Source organism: Dreissena polymorpha, chromosome 14 (assembly GCF_020536995.1).
Source record: "Dreissena polymorpha isolate Duluth1 chromosome 14, UMN_Dpol_1.0, whole genome shotgun sequence".
NCBI classification, from domain to species: domain Eukaryota; kingdom Metazoa; phylum Mollusca; class Bivalvia; order Myida; family Dreissenidae; genus Dreissena; species Dreissena polymorpha.
Window position 1 is genome coordinate 16,133,055 of NC_068368.1, and position 13,819 is coordinate 16,146,873.

The 13,819-nt window shown below is 34.1% G+C and overlaps 2 protein-coding genes across 7 annotated transcripts in view; both read right to left on the bottom strand.

Annotated features, from left to right (window-relative positions):
* The window catches only part of LOC127858326 (uncharacterized), a 148,610-nt gene extending 141,215 nt beyond the window's left edge, over positions 1-7,395 (bottom strand). The window contains exon 1 of the mRNA XM_052395379.1: positions 7,336-7,395. The gene's annotated coding sequence lies outside the window, so the exon portion shown is untranslated. The remainder of the gene's footprint in view (positions 1-7,335) is intronic.
* The window catches only part of LOC127858325 (uncharacterized), a 154,778-nt gene extending 143,086 nt beyond the window's left edge, over positions 1-11,692 (bottom strand). For all 6 annotated transcript variants that reach the window (XR_008038851.1, XR_008038850.1, XR_008038849.1 and 3 more), the window contains exon 1: positions 11,546-11,692. The gene's annotated coding sequence lies outside the window, so the exon portion shown is untranslated. The remainder of the gene's footprint in view (positions 1-11,545) is intronic.
* Positions 11,693-13,819: the final 2,127 nt, after the last annotated feature.

Here is a 13,819-nt window from a genome sequence, read left to right on the forward strand (position 1 = left end):
AATTACGATTCATCTCAAACAAGTTTTTGAATCACTGTGAGATCTCTGCTCAAGAAGCCATTTATCTGTTGCTTCAGTTGCCACTTACCCAAAGTTCCCGTGATGTGATATTTGTAAATACATCTCCACCAGAGAAACGTGTTGAAATTCTCAAGCCCATTTCTCAACTGAAACAATTACCTGATGATTCTACTGAAGTTACATGTCCTGGTTTGATAGGAAGATATGCTGAAAGACCAATACAACTGGAAAAACTGTGTTTAGCTGAATTTGCAACTTCTTTCGAACATAAAGCTCAGAAAAAAATACCCCAAAGGAAACAGACAATGACGCTCATGACTACACAGATAATAATGTAGAAAATGTTATACCAGGAATTGAAATAAAACTACCAAATGGATATCGACTTGTACAAAGAAATTTCCTAAAGTTCTTCGTTACGTAAAATACAGCTTTAAAAAAGACACAGAACTATTTTACAGGGAACAAATTATGTTGTTTCATCCTTGGCGAGATGAAAGAAAGCTAATGGGTTCAGAGTCAACATATGAAAATCAGTACAAACGAATAGAAACGGATATTTCAAAAGTACGCACACTATTCCAATCAACAGCCGAAGAAATACAAGAAGCTATTAATGCTGTAAGAGAAGAGCAGGTCGATGATGAACTAGATGAGATTGCACCTAATTCAAGGCAAACTGAAGAAGATGCTGAATTAGCAAAAGAAGACCAAATTTCTATTCTACAGCCGCCAAATGAAAGGTCTCGATTCTATGACATTGGCTTGGAATTTGGAGCATCATCTGACAAACATGAGACTATTATTCAAAAGAGGGTTTCAGATGAAGAATTCATTAAATCATCTCTGTCAATGAATCAAGAACAAAGGTTGTTCTATTATGAAGTACTTCATAGAACAAAGACAGATAATAATCCATTCTACTTTTTCCTTTCGGGAGGGGCTGGGGTTGGAAAATCTCATGTCCTTAAAACTCTTTACCAGGCACTGGTGAGGTATTTTGACAAGATACCTGGAGAAAACCCAGATGACCTAAAAGTTATAATAGCTGCCCCTACTGGAAAGGCTGCCTATAATGTCCGTGGAAATACACTCCATGCTTTGTTTAGTATACCCTGTAACCAAAGTTTAGCATCCTATATACCACTGGACCATAGTACACTGAATACGGTGAGGTGTAGATTCAACAAGTTGAAAGTCTTGATCATAGACGAAATCTCTATGGTGGGTGTAAATATGTTTAACTTTGTGTGTAGCCGGCTCCAGCAGATATTTGATTCACCTTTGCCATTTGGTGGCATATCACTTATTGCAGTCGGTGACCTTTACCAGCTGAGACCTGTGCGTGACTCATGGGTCTTTGAATACAGTCGTCAACAGTATGGTCCACTTGCAAGTAATAATTGGCAAGATCTCATTGAACTCTATGAGTTATCAACAGTGATGAGGCAAAGGGATGATGCTAAGTTTGCTGAGTGCTTGAACAGAATAAGGGAAGGAAAGCAAACACAGCAAGATACTAACTTGTTAGCAGGAAGACTTGTAAAGAAAGGTAACATGGACAGAAATGAGCACATTCACTTATTTAGCTCAAACCGTTTGGTAGATGAGCACAATAGTAATGCTCTATCTAGAAAAGTTGGAAAAAGTTACACGGCTGTAGCTATTGATTATGTAATAGGAAATGTTCCAGCAAGTAGCCGGAGGTCAGCCTTAACAATTGCTAGAAATCTTGAGCCCCAACAAACTCAGAGTTTACACTATCAGCTCTTTCTTAAACAAGGCGGAAACTACATGATAACCCACAATCTTAATACTAGTGATGGGCTCACAAATGGTGCTGACTGTAAAATAAGATATATTCAGTGTTCTAATGACATACCTTCTCTTGTTTGGGTTTCATTCCAAGATCCAGATATTGCAGCGGAAACAAGGACAGAAAACAGACATTTATACATGTCAAATAAAGAAAAAGACAACTCTTGGACACCTATTTTGAAAGTTGAGAAACAATTTCAGGTTGGAAAAACAAACAAGTTGAGAGTTGCTCGTAAACAGTTTCCATTGAAAGCAGCTGAAGCTATGACAATTCATAAGTCACAGGGATCTACACTTGATAAAGTTGCTGTGTCATTCCAGGGCAGGATGGGAAAACATATGATGTATGTTGCTCTCAGTAGGGTTCGATCCCTTGAAGGGCTTTACCTCCTTGATTTCGAATCAAGCAAGATTAAAATAGACCCCTTAGTAGAGCAAGAAATGACAAGACTGAGAACAAGCAAGAAGTTGGTCAGCAAAACAACAAGTATTCCTGTCTCAGAATTTTCTGTAATGTGCCATAATGCACAATCACTTCATAAGAAAATTGAACACTATCGAAAGGATGAAAGGCTTGTTAATGCTGATGTTATAGTAGTGCAAGAAACAGCTGATTCTAAGGCACACTACTATTTGGAAGACTTTCAGGACCCAGTTTGCTTGTACACTGATAAAAGCAGTATAGGCCACATTCTGGAACATTAATCAATGTTAAAAAGGGATTGCAATTTGTTTCAATCCATCACACGACAGACCATGGTATTGAAGGTTCTTGTCTAGTAATTTGTAAGTCCAATAGACACTATCAAGTAATCTCTGTCTACTGCCATCCTCCTGGAAATACCAACACAATATGTACTGCTATTGAAAACCTGTAGAAAGAGAACATACCTCTGGTAATCGTTGGAGACATGAACATTGATCAAATACAGCCGTCAAAATGCTTGAAACTGTATGCATTTTTACAGAAGAGAATGAATGCTGTGCCAGCTCTGTGTGAAGAAACCACCGACTACCATTCCGCGCTAGATCACATCTACACAACAGAGATCAGCTATAACACCGGTGTTCTAGAAGCTTACTGGAGTGACCATAAAATGACATGGATTTCATTATTTCTTTAAGGATTTACCGCTAATAAATATGTTGGAGTTGCACTCTAAAAATAGTTAAAGTTAAATAGTAAAATAGTAATTATTTAACCCTTTACCAAACAACAAATTTTGGACTGTCCCAAATTGACAGACGTTGCAGATGACAATAGCAATTGTAATAGTATATAAAGAAATTGATTTGGTAGGGTAGAAATTTAGCAATTTTTCCTTTTATCTCAATGATTTCTATAGTATTTTGCAACAAACTCGTAAATCTCGTCACTGTTTGGTAATTGGTTAACCCTTTTACTCTTTTGGATGACTATTGGTGATTGTGTTTGTGGCAAATACATTATTCCTGTTCTGCAATTTTTTACCTGGACTTGTTGTTCACTTTCACATACACATCTAACAGTACATTGTACTTGGTTCCTAATCATTACTTGTTGCTATGTTAACATTTACACTTGATGAGTAAAACATTTGCACTTCTTAAATAACATAAAACATAATAATTTTATAGTTAAATGAAGTAATTTAAACTACACTTCAACACCCGTAAAAATTAGTCAGCAGAGAAGCTGTTTGAAATTGAAAACCTGGTTTTGTGACAATTTTGTCCCTTGTTAAGTTATCATTTGATTGGTTTCGTCTGATGAAGGTTAACACTTAAAATGTGTTGTTTTCGCGTCAATCAGATCATATACACAGGCTGATCAGGAAGGAGAATTTCCTCCTAAAGTGGATTTATTCTTAGAAGAGGCTTTCTTTAACAAAACATAATCCATATAATCGGACAGGTGTGTCCTTGATTAACCTAATAGGATTGTAAAGATTCTGGGACGGCACTTAACGCACTTGCATTAAACCCAGTTTCTTAGATCGATACTAATGCTATTATCGTTTGTAAAATGCTGCATCCAACCAGGAAGAAAACGATAATAAACCAGTAAATGAAGATAAGTTGGTTGAGTAATATTGTAAATAACCATAAAATATGTTCCAAAGGACATTTCGATTTATCGTACATCCTCACGTCCATAAAACGATATTGCCTTTACCTAAGATTAATATATGTTGATAAGATGTTTACAATAAACAAACTATGATGCATGCATTCTGTCAAAAAACGGTTGTTTATTATACTTCCTACTTTAGTCACACAGAGATCCGCATTGCATTCTTATCTAACGATAAAAATGGCAATGTTGATTGTTACAAATCTTAAACAAACTATAGAGAAATTGATGTGCAGTGTAGACGATGAGGATAGTGCGCTAATTAATAAACGGTTGTTTATTATCCTTACTTCTGTATTCACACAGAGATCGTCATTGAATTTTTTCATCTCATGATAAAAAGACGAATCTTGATTGTTACAAGTCCATACACAAATTGTAGAAAAATGTATGTGCAATGCAGTCGATGAGGATTATCCGTTAATTTGACAGTTGTGTAAATTGTAAAAATAAAGTGAATTCAATTAATAATAACAAGAAATATATTTTACAAAACATATACGTCGTTGATTGTGGTTAGTATCGGTGAAAGTTGAAGTGTTACCGGTAGTTCAATACGATCAAAGAATAGCCGCACATTGTTAAATGATTCGATTATTAATAGTATGGGTTATGCTTAATAAATTGGCTAATATGGTGGAATAATTTTTATACAATTAATATAAATAGTACTTGTTAAGGAATTGTTGAAAACAATTAAGAATCTATTATTGACATACCATAATAATATCGCCGAATATCTTCGTTTAAGGTTTTTCTGGTTAAAATAAAATTCTAATTCACCTAGTTAAGGCAATAGCGTGTACCGGTTTACAACCATTCGTTTACAGACCGTGAACTGACCTTGATACCGTGCGGGATGGAATGCAATACATAAAAGTGAGGTCACGATTCCACGACGGCTTGTTTAAAACTTAATACTTTTAAAGGTTTAATGGTACATTTAGAAAACAATTATATTTTACATTAGTTTGGAAGCTGTATACCGGTCACCCATCGAACTTTAAAAAGGTGATAATCATAGTATCATTTACTAACCTTGCAAAATTTAATAGTATACCGATTTCAACACACGTGTACGAGTGTAGCCTTATAAGTCAAGACGTTTCCTTTTAATACTCCTCCGACGTGAAACACCATAGTTTATTTTGAGAAAACATTCCATTTAAATTTCAGATATTAATTTTAACTCAGTTGAAAGGAGAATAATAAAATACTTCAGTGCAAAAGGGATAGTAAAGGTAGACACAAAGGCAAAGCAAGGCCATGCGAGACAAGTTTAATGTTACCAAAAACGCACTCATCCAAAACATGTCAATATGAAAGCAATATTTTATACTAGTTTGATTCTTTGTTGAAGATTCGCCATATTACGCGAGATAAAATATTCACAAAATGTAGTCAGTTACAATGTTGATACAATATGATGTAATTTGAACATAAAATAATGAATATAAATGACCTTGTTCAAATTCGCTTATCAATCGACATTTTATAGAATGAACTGATAATGTACGTTGTACATATATGAAGTCATCGTAATGACACTGCAATAAGAGAGACATCAGTGCCGATGATTATTGAAAATATTGAGGATAACAGAGATGACGGCATTAAGATGATGTAAAAAACGATGACGATTTTGATGAAACTGACGACTCGTCTTCATACGTCCACGACCATGTTTCGTACAATTTAGAAAATGGTAATAATCTGAACATATTTTGGTAAACTTGAAAATAAGACTCCGTATTTTTACGTTTTTAATATGAAAATAATTGTATTTCAGGTAACATAACCTTAATCTAGATTAGGTTAAAGGCGTGTAGATCAATTCAAATGACAAATTAATTTTCTAAAACTCAATTAATATTCCCGATTACGTTGTTTTAATTAGGCTGCTATCAAGGCTGAAACATATAACTTTTAAATATTTAATACAATAGAAATAATGTACAGAATAAATAACATGTTCAAGTGTTTTTGCATTTGTATCTTAATCTTTATGTTGCATTATTATACATGCGTTTGCTCACATTTTGTAAGGCGATGCGAAATACTTACGTGAGACAGTGTTTGAACCTTAAACATTCTTTATATTGACAGGAAGTTTGTACAACAAATTGTGCGCTTTTAATATTATTTAATCAGAAGATTGAACCAGCAAAAGGCTGTGATAGAGATGCGCCTCATAAACGTAATGATCATCGACAGCTGTTTCATAGAGATTTTAAGTCAATTATTTAGAAATTATGCAGATTGAAATGGCATTAATTCTTCAAAGCAGACAGACACAGATAAATCTGATGTGAGAAACACTTTCTCATACGAATCAATATTAAGTTAAAAAATTTGCTAAAAGCATTATGCATGATAATGACCTTCACTCAGAGTTACAAAGAAAGACGATCGATTTGTTTTTAAGTTATTATTTGATTGGATGCTTACAAAGAGCAGTTTAGGTGAAAAAATGAGGCAGTCTACAGTTCTTTAGCCCTATTTGCGCATTGCAATTTCCTTAATTTAAAGGGACTGTAAACCGCGATTTACGAAAAAAGAAAAGTTCTAAATTACCGTATATTTTACCAATTATTAGTTTATATTGATTAAAATATCACGACTGGTATATCACATTACTTGAAAAAGTTGTTAAGTTTTTATATTTTCAGTATATTCGGTAATAAATTTTACTGGGTATGTCTACCAGGTAACTACCAGTTTACTATAAATAAAGCAAATAGATTGATCATCATCGTCACGTGGTTAACCCAGGAATGCAAATTGTGCATGCGTAGTGAATTGTATAGATTTTATATATACAATTATCAATCTACTTGCGTTATTTATAGTGTGTATATCGTTATGTCATCTGTTTTCACGATGTACGTCCGATTTCACACCGCGAAATTTTATTACCGAATATACTGAAAATACTTCTTTTTTCAAGTAATGTAATATACCAGTCGTGATATTTTAATCAATATAAACTAATAATTGTAAAAATACGGTATTTTAAACTTTTCTTTTTTCGTCAATCGCTGTTGACAGTCCCTTTGGTGTATGGCCTAAAATGTTTTGTTTTTTTTATTCCAGAAGCTGAAATGTAAGTATAAATGGTCCATTTTCAAGTAATTTCACTTGCTTTCAGTAATTCGAAACTAAGTGACCTGGATTTTAGATAACATTCTGTACATGCTCAGTGAGAAGTAAACACATGTACTTCCTGCTTGAAGCAGCCGACATTTGACCGATTTCAACAATGGGCTTAAATAAGTTAGCAGTGCAAAAAAGTGTTATGGTTATGGTCGAGTATGTTTGGCTCAGTTTGAAAGTATTTGCTGTGATAGTGCAAAGCATGTTGTCGAGAGTGTGCGTAATCTTACCCGGGAAAGATAAATGCCATTGCCCGGTGTATCTAATCAAAGCGCTGCAGGCGCTGAAGGCCTGGTGCTAGATTTAGAAGAAGTATTGTCTGAATTTCTCCCTTTGTCCGAATTTATACGGATCGACCCTAGCGGTTGAGTGCAGCTCAGAGACTGAAAGAAAAGACCATATTTGTGTATTTACTACAGTGTGCATAGACGGTGGAGAACTACACGATACTTGTGGTGGGAACGATAACCTTTTGTTCAACTCTACAGATCTGGTAGAGGTTCGTCTACATAGGCGCTGAATGTATACAAAAACAACAACATGGCCGCAAAAACTGTTATTGTTGGCGTCAAATAAATCACTTTCAATAGCCTAAAATAGCTTTTAATTACATGATTAACACATCAGGAAAACACTCATACTTCCTTTGTAATGAGTATACAAAAGAAAATCCACTAACCCTGATAAAGAACGGTGTACAGATTGTGTACTTTGTTTCACGTATAATTTTTCGCGCTCGAATTGCGCGCTCGATCTGCTCAGTGAAATACCATATCCGGTTACTTCGTCTATTACCGAGAATGATCGTGAATATTTGTTGTTGTTTTTTTTTTTTGGAATGTCTTGTTAACGCAAATAAAATAACAATATTTTTTTAAATACCAAATAATAAGGGCTTCAAAAAATGTCTCAGAAAAAAGTTCTTCTTACTGTCTCCGTAAACACTCGTATCTTTTCGGCCTAGAAGTGAGGAACTTATTCTCGCATAAATATGTAAACAATAAAAACTATGTCGTAGCCAATGCTTAGCAATTTTGCTTCAATAATATTTTATTACACTTTTTATGACGCTGTCATGCTATATAGTGATGTTCTGTATTTATTAGGCGGGTTATTGAGATTTGCGATGAACTACTTTTATTGCGCATAGGTTCAGAAATTGATATCATTACTATGGTCTTGGGGCTACGCCCCAGGCCAAAAATGTTTTTTTACGGGCAAGTTCCGTGACCCATGAAAAGGTTTATTTTAACCCAGATATCAATTTAAAGAACTTTTTCTGCATTGTTTTGTGCTTTATTTTCAAGCTGTTGATGAGCTGCACTGAATATTGTCTGGATCTATTTTCATGTTGTGACTGGAGGCCTTGTTTTGAGGGTGTTTTGCAGACCAATGGTTGTCGGCTTGTGGATTTTCATTAAAAACTGTAGACTGCCTCCAAAGCTGGGTTTAACAGTTACGCCGAAAAATACAACATAAAATTCTCATGGTGAGACGTAAATGGTGTATACCGGTATATAAGAAATAACAATCGATTACTGAAAAAACTATAATGGTATTTATTCTATGAAAAATACTATTTCCTAGGTTTGTTTCTCACATATATATGTAAATTATTGTTTTTGTTTTCTTATATTTTACTACAGTTCGGAAGCTTTATAGCCCATCGAACTGTAAAAAGGTAATAATAAAAGGATCATTTAAGCCACATACCTTATTTGGCAAAGTTAATTTAAGTATAAATAAGAAACTTATTTTATCTATGCCAATTAGAATCTATTTGGTTGTTTCAAGGTATACATCCGTCTTTTTTGCGCTTTAAAACTTAAAAATAATCGCGTTTGTCGAAATGGGCGTATACGTCTAGAAATCCTACTTTCGGTTTTAAAGCGGTACCGTTTGAAAAAATAATAAATTACTTGCTAACTAGGCTATAGATTAAATGACAATTTTGCACACTTTCAAATTGCATCTATATGTATTGATCAACATGTATTTTATTTCAGAGTCAGTGGCAAAGTGTGGGGCTTTAACTTACCTTTCAAAATTAATATTTTACCGATTTCAACACACGTGTACAGCATGAGAAAACGACACATATAACTGTCAGTAAGACAAACAATGACATAACGACTAAACGGCAATGCAGTCACTTGTTCAGAATTGTTTGAAAACAAAAGGCTTAACGTTATAATAGTGCAAAATTTTAAGAATTGTTTAGGATATGTATTGTAATGTATAATAATGTGTTGAATCATGCTCTTACTGCTCTGATTATTTTAAGAATGTCGTTGGTTTACGTTAAGGGGAAGTAATGTCCCAGTTATTGGTTTCCCTATTTGTTGAAGATTTAGAAATGTTCCTACAAAAATATGTTCAATTTGGTATGCCTATTGATAACATTGTCTAAATACTTTGCTTTCGCAATTGTAGGCTAAAACACCTATTAAAGTTCAGTTTCTTTTAAATAAGCTCTATCAATATTGTGATTCATTGGGTTTAAACGTTAACATTGAAAAAAACGAAAATTATTTTTCTTCGGAAACGTGGAGATCTATTAGAATCTGAACATTGGCATTAAAATGTGCACCAAATTGGAGTAGCTAAAGTATTTAATTACCTAGGTACTGTGTTTATCTATACTGGTAATTTTAATCTGAATCAAGAGCATTTAGTGGATAAGGCCCTTAAAGACATGAATGTTTTACGAAGTAAGTGTAATAGATAAGATTTATAACCTAGAATTTATTGCCAATTATTCGATGCTTTTGTTGGATCTACGTTAAATTATGCTGCAGAAACATGGGGTTATTCAAAATTGAAAGAAATCGAAAGAGTGCACTTAAAGTTTTGTAAAAGAATACATAATGCTAAACCTAATACTTGTAATGTTACAGTTTATGGTGAATTTGTTAGATACCCTTTATATGTAAATAGATACATCCGTCTATTAAATAATGGTTTAAGCTTATATCTACAGATAATATTTATTTTACAAAAGGTTAACGAACAATCACCGGATAACTGTTCTAAAGTTTACCGTAACTGGGTATATAATATTTAACTGATGTTGGATAATCATGGGTTTGCGAATGTGTTAAATAACATTTACAACATTAACCCTAAAACATTGTTTAATGTTTTTAAACAACTTGTTATGGACACCTTCAAACAATAATGGTTTGGTTACCTAGAAACGAGCTCTGTTTTAGATATCTATATGCAATTTAAACAAACGCTGGAGTATAAAATATATCTTCATGTTCTTCCCAAAGGTCTAAGATTATATTGGTGTAGACTGCGCATGTCGGCACAACCAGTACGTACCCATTCATGTAGATATGCAAGAAATAGTACACCGAGACAGGAACGACGCTGTTTAATTTGTAGCACACGGATATAGAAGAAGAATATCGCTTTGTATGCGTGTGCCCAAAATAGGAAACAATAAGATTTTTTTTTATCAAACGGCAATACTATAAATGGGCATCAGTATAAAAATAATTAGAATTAAATAAATCAATTAATATAGAAGATCTTATTAAACTATTACTTTTATAAAAGAATCTCTCATTGTGCGGTCTGAATTGTTTAATGCTTCTATTATATCAAATACGAATTAATGTGTGTTGATCTATTAATGTACGAATACAAATGGAACAATTATTAGCATGTATGAATTGCAGTAAATGTTATTGTATTTTTTTAAAATAGTTAACCACGTCTGAATAAATATATTTTGCAAAGCCACAAGTATATTCATTATTTGCTCATCTCCACTACTGGTCCGGTCTGGTCTGGTCCGGTCTGGTCTTGTCTTGTCCGGTCCGGACCAGTCCGGTCTGTCTGGTGAAATTTGGCGTTCGGATAACAGTTTGTGACCTTTAAACTTGCGGTTATTACGTGTAGAATTTCCTGGTGGTTTGTTTCGAACAGGTGGATGGTGTGAAATCGTATTCAAGTCGCCCTGTTCGTTTCGTAAAATACGACGTCGAACAATAAACCCGTGCGATATAAGCCAAAGCAAAACCTAATGTTCTGCTACCACAGGAAGCGGTATCACAAAAAGTGTGCTTGTGTTGTTCCATTACACTGCTCATTTGTGTCATGTTCGTCGAACCTATGCGATTACATCGAGCTGCTTTTGTCAACAACTTAATGATTTCATATTTCACCATATCTACGGTCCAAAAATAACCTAATTGGTAGATTTAGCCATTTATGAACATGATGATATTACTGATAGTGACTGCTTTGATAAGAGTGATTAAATAAAAATAAAACGTGGTTTGAAAATCGCATTCTCGGATATAAAAACGCATATTGACATTTATATTAAGGCATACTACATGCATTGTACATTTAGATCTATATATTTTAAATATACCAATATAAATAATTACTTGTCAGTTCGTGAGTATGTTATCAAAGTCCGCTTACCTATGAAAGCAAAATAAATTTCCACAAATAAAATTCTAAATCCCAAATGCAGCTGTGTGCAAAACTGTTTTTAAACATATATGAATCACATCTATAAAACTTTAACGGTGAGAAAGCTTTATCGTCGCATACTTATGATAGGCGAGTGTTGACATTCATAAATCGATAATGTTCACTTTAAATTCGTAAACAAAATCTACCCGAACTACAAAAGCGTAGCTGCTCGTTTTCTTTAAAACGTTTGTCTTTACCCATTTATGCTTAGCGTCTAGAAAAAAGGCCTTGGCAAACAGCGTAGACCCAGATGAGACGCCGCATAATGTGGCGTCTCATCAGGGTCTGCGCTGTTTGCTTAAAGGAATTTCTGTAAGAAATATTCTAAATATAGAAATAAGTATACTAGAAATCCCTAATTTTGGAAATACATTGATCAAATTTAGAAGAATAGGAGTGTCCACTAGGCATACATGGGTTAACATTTGTAAAATAAAGGTTAGTGCAGTGGTTGATACACGTGCTTCTCACCTGGACAACCACGGTCAAATCCCTAACGGCGAATGTGAGCATGGTTGGTGATCAATATACTTGACAACAGGGGTTTCCTCCGGGTACTCCGAATTCACCCCACCCACAGCATAAGCCAACTCCAAAATGTAATATCTTTCAGTGAAAACTAAACAGCTGGACATTTGAACCATAATTCAAAATCCGTCCCGGCTTACGCGAGTCCAGTAATTTTATAAGGTTGGTGTGCTGGGACACAATCCCCTTTCTTTAAATAAAGATCAATAGCGGGAGGAAAAGGACCTCATAAACTTTGTAATGTACAGGTTGTATACGGATGCTTAAATGTCACACCACACTGCGATCACATTTTACCAATCACAATATACATGGTTGACAATACCACAGATTGAGTTCGGGATTAAATAAAGACGACACTAATCATTGTAGAGATACATACTCCGAAAGCCGATATTTTGGAATAACGCGCTTCGGACATTTTGTTTAACACGACAACAACATTGGAAATAGAGCAAACAACCTTATTCACAAGCCAGCTACGCTGTAGGAAATCAAATTATGATTTGAATGTAACAAGCACTATTACCAGCGTCAGTTAAACGTGACACTAATATTTGTTTACAGAACGCATCTGGTATTTCGAAATTTATCGCAAGTGGTTTTTCAAATTTAAGTCAAAAATAGCCAAAGTCGAATAGTATTTTGTTATTGCCACATAACGGAACGAGTAAATGGACTTGCCAATACCCAATAAGTCACTCAGTTTGACGTATTTATATACACATTGTAGATGGATAACGGTAATCAGTATTCTGAAATATCTCTAGATAACGTGTAACATAAATGTGGATGTACCTATCATGAAATGGTTACCTAGTGGTAGGTGTTTTTTAAATACCACGTGCATGGCATGAATCGAAAATGTACATGCCATTTGTGTTTTTTAACTAACTTCATTAAAAAGTGCTCATGCCGAGCTTTTGTGATCACCATTTATTCCATTTAACTTGCGTTATCCCTAGTGCGTTGTTCGTTCTCAACATTTGTATTAAGAACGCCATTGTAATTGCATAATCTTCACGAAACTTGGTAAGAAAATATGTCACAATTACATCTCGGCCGAGTTCGAAACTGGGTCGTGGAGGGGTAAACAATTAGTTCACTAGTGTTATTTAAAGAAAAAGCTTGTGGACACTCTAGATGTCTTAGTTATTGTCAGTTATTCATGAAAATTAGTGAGGACATTTTTAAAATTGATATCTTTGCTGTATTAGAGTTTTGGTCACGTCGATTTAACAACTAAGTCACTATGCCATATTAAAACCCCACACCAAATGAACCATTTAGATACCACATTTATTGAACAATCTTCCTCGTAAAGGACAGTCGTATCAAGGTTATGGGATAATGTGCAGAATATAGGATAACCATTCATGATAGGCATGTTATAAAATAATAGTTAATATTCAGGTATTTTTATAAATATTGAACGATATTCAATACCCTTTTGAAATTCACTTCCCAGTTATAATATATCTTTTCATTTATATTTTATCACAATAGTTTACTAAAAGGCTTATTCTGTGATCGCTTTTGTAAAGACATTATAACTATGTAAGGTATAATTAAGTTGTCAATATTATATACGAGTTTGAATGTAGACACAAGAGCATTTATTTAAAACGGATTGATATTAAATATTTTTGGTATTGTTAGGTGACAGAAACTCTGTATTTGTATGTAATGATA